This window comes from Procambarus clarkii, chromosome 65 (assembly GCF_040958095.1).
Source record: "Procambarus clarkii isolate CNS0578487 chromosome 65, FALCON_Pclarkii_2.0, whole genome shotgun sequence".
NCBI lineage: Eukaryota > Metazoa > Arthropoda > Malacostraca > Decapoda > Cambaridae > Procambarus > Procambarus clarkii.
This window is the reverse complement of record NC_091214.1, coordinates 2,210,180-2,213,831: the sequence shown is the minus strand read 5'-3', so window position 1 is coordinate 2,213,831 and position 3,652 is coordinate 2,210,180.

Sequence of the window (3,652 nt, the reverse complement as noted above, 5' to 3'; positions counted from 1 at the left end):
AACTAAAATGTTCCTGATTTTCCGTTTATATTACCAATGGAAGATGTACACGTAAAACCGCTCTATTCCAGCTGAAACGCGCAAATATGCAATAAAATCCGAACTTCTCCCCTTTACAATATCTTACTCAGTATTTTAACGAGAAACAAATAGATAATTGAAAATGAAGAATTTAAGGTTATTATCTAATAAATTATGTGTTTGCATAATTTTTTCGTATATATAATGAATTAATAAAAAAAAACTGAAAATTCACAAAAACGTGGAAAAACGGCAAAATATGGCCTAATTCGATGATAATTTGCTTGAATCACATAAGGAAAAGGGGATGATAAACGACAAAATATTCCTAAATTCGATGATATTTAGTACAAAACAAAATGCAAGAAACTTGCTTAAAAATGCAATATTATGCGAAATTCTGAGAATTGAAGGCCAAATCACATATCGTGATACTACTTGAAATAGTATCGAAATATTGGTAAAAATGAATATATATATATACGTAATATCAAACTACATGAAAAACGTGAGAGAAGTCACTCTTTTACCAAATTTGAGGATTTTAACTTCGAATCATAAAGCGAGGTTTCGTATTATTTAGATCCAAGAAAAGACATATGACAATGTTGTTTCCAATACAAATGATAAAAACCAATGTTTTCATTAGAATTAACTAAAATGTTCCTGATTTTTCGTTTATATTACCGATGGAAGATATACACGTAAAACCGCTCTATTCCGGCTGAAACGTCGATATATGCAACAAAAACAGAACTCCTCCGCCTTTTCAATATCTTACTCTGTATTTTAACGAGAAACAAAAAAATTATTGAAATTGAAGTATTTAAAGTTAATTTCTAATCAATTATGTGTTTACATCATTTTTATCGTATGTTCAATGAATTAATAACAATAAACTGAAAATTCACAAAAACGTGGAAAAACGGCAAAATATTGCCTAATTTAATGATAATATGTTTAAATCACATTAACGAAAAGGGGATGATTAACGCCAAATTGTTGCTAAATTCGATGATTTTTAGTACGAAACAAAATGCAAGAAAACTTGCTTAAAATGCAATATTATGCGAAATTCTGAGAATTAAAGGCCAAATCAGGTATCGTGATACTACTTGAAATAGTATCGAAATATTAGTAAAAATGAATACGTAATATCAAACTACCTGAAAAACGTGAAAGAAGTCACTATTATACGAAATTTGAGGATTTTAACTTCGAATCATAAAGCGAGGTTTCGTATTATTTAGATCCAAGAAAAGACATATGACAATGTTGTTTCCAATACAAATGATAAAAACCAATGTTTTCATTAGAATTAACTAAAATGTTCCTGATTTTCCGTTTATATTACCTATGGAAGATATACACGTAAAACCGCTCTATTCCGGCTGAAACGTCGATATATGCAACAAAAACAGAACTCCTCCCCTTTTCAATATCTTACTCTGTATTTTAACGAGAAAAAAATAGTTTATTGAAATTGAAGTATTTAAAGTTAATTTCTAATCAATTATGTGTTTGCATCATTTTTATCGTATGTTCAATGAATTAATAACAATAAACTGAAAATTCACCAAAACGTGCAAAAACGGCAAAATATTGCCTAATTCAATGATAATTTGTTTAAATCACATAAAGGAAAAGGGGATGATTAACGTCAAAATATTGCTAAATTCGATGATTTTTAGTACGAAACAAAATGCAAGAAAACTTGCTTAAAATGCAATATTATGCGAAATTCTGAGAATTGAAGGCCAAATCACATATCGTGATAGTACATGAAATAGTATCAAAATATTGGTAAAATGAATATATATACGTAATATCAAACAACATGAAAAACGTGAAAAAAGTCACTGTCATACCAAATTTGAGGATTTTAACTTCGAATCATAGAGCGAGGTTTCGTATTATTTAGATCCAAGAAAAGACATATGACAATGTTGTTCCCGATACATATGATGAAAATCAATGTGTTTTCATTAGAATTAACTAAAATGTTCCTGATTTTACGTTTATATTACCGATGGAAGATGTACACGTAAAACCTCTCTATACCGGCTGAAACGTCGATATATGCAATAAAAACCGAACTTCTCCCCTTTACAATATCTTACTCTGTATTTTAACGAGAAACAAATAGATGATTGAAAATGAAGTATTTAAGGTTAATATCTAATCAATTATGTATTTGCATCATTTTTATCGTATATTTAATGAATTAATACCAATAAACTGAAATTTCAGAAAAACGTGGAAAAACGGCAAAATATTGCCTAATTCGATGATATTTTGTTTAAATCACATAAAGGAAAAGGGTCAAAATATTGCTAAATTCGATGATTTATAGTACGAAACAAAATGCAAGAAAACTTGCTTCAAATGCAATATTATGCGAAATTCTGAGAATTAAAGGCCAAATCAGGTATCGTGATACTACTTGAAATAGTATCGAAATATTGGTAAAAATGAATACGTAATATCAAACTACCTGAAAAACGTGAAAGAAGTCACTATTATACGAAATTTGAGGATTTTAACTTCGAATCATAAAGCGAGGTTTCGTATTATTTAGATCCAAGAAAAGACATGACAATGTTGTTTCCAATACAAATGATGAAAACCAATGTTTTCATTAGAATTAACTAAAATGTTCCTGATTTTCCGTTTATATTACCGATGGAAGATATACACGTAAAACCGCTCTATTCCCGCTGAAACGTCGATATATGCAACAAAAACAGAACTCCTCCCCTTTTCAATATCTTACTCTGTATTTTAACGAGAAACAAATAGTTTATTGAAATTGAAGTATTTTAAGTTAATTTCTAATCAATTATGTGTTTGCATCATTTTTATCGTATGTTCAATGAATTAATAACAATAAACTGAAAATTCACCAAAACGTGCAAAAACGGCAAAATATTGCCTAATTGAATGATAATTTGTTTAAATCACATAAAGGAAAAGGGGATGATTAACGTCAAAATATTGCTAAATTCGATGATTTTTAGTACGAAACAAAATGCAAGAAAACTTGCTTAAAATGCAATATTATGCGAAATTCTGAGAATTGAAGGCCAAATCACATATCGTGATAGTACATGAAATAGTATCAAAATATTGGTAAAAATGAATATATATACGTAATATCAAACAACATGAAAAACGTGAAAAAAGTCACTGTCATACCAAATTTGAGGAATTTAACTTCGAATCATAGAGCGAGGTTTCGTATTATTTAGATCCAAGAAAAGACATATGACAATGTTGTTCCCGATACATATGATGAAAATCAATGTGTTTTCATTAGAATTAACTAAAATGTTCCTGATTTTACGTTTATATTACCGATGGAAGATGTACACGTAAAACCTCTCTATACCGGCTGAAACGTCGATATATGCAATAAAAACCGAACTTCTCCCCTTTACAATATCTTACTCTGTATTTTAACGAGAAACAAATAGATGATTGAAAATGAAGTATTTAAGGTTAATATCTAATCAATTATGTATTTGCATCATTTTTATCGTATATTTAATGAATTAATACCAATAAACTGAAATTTCAGAAAAACGTGGAAAAACGGCAAAATATTGCCTAATTCGATGATATTTTGTTTAAA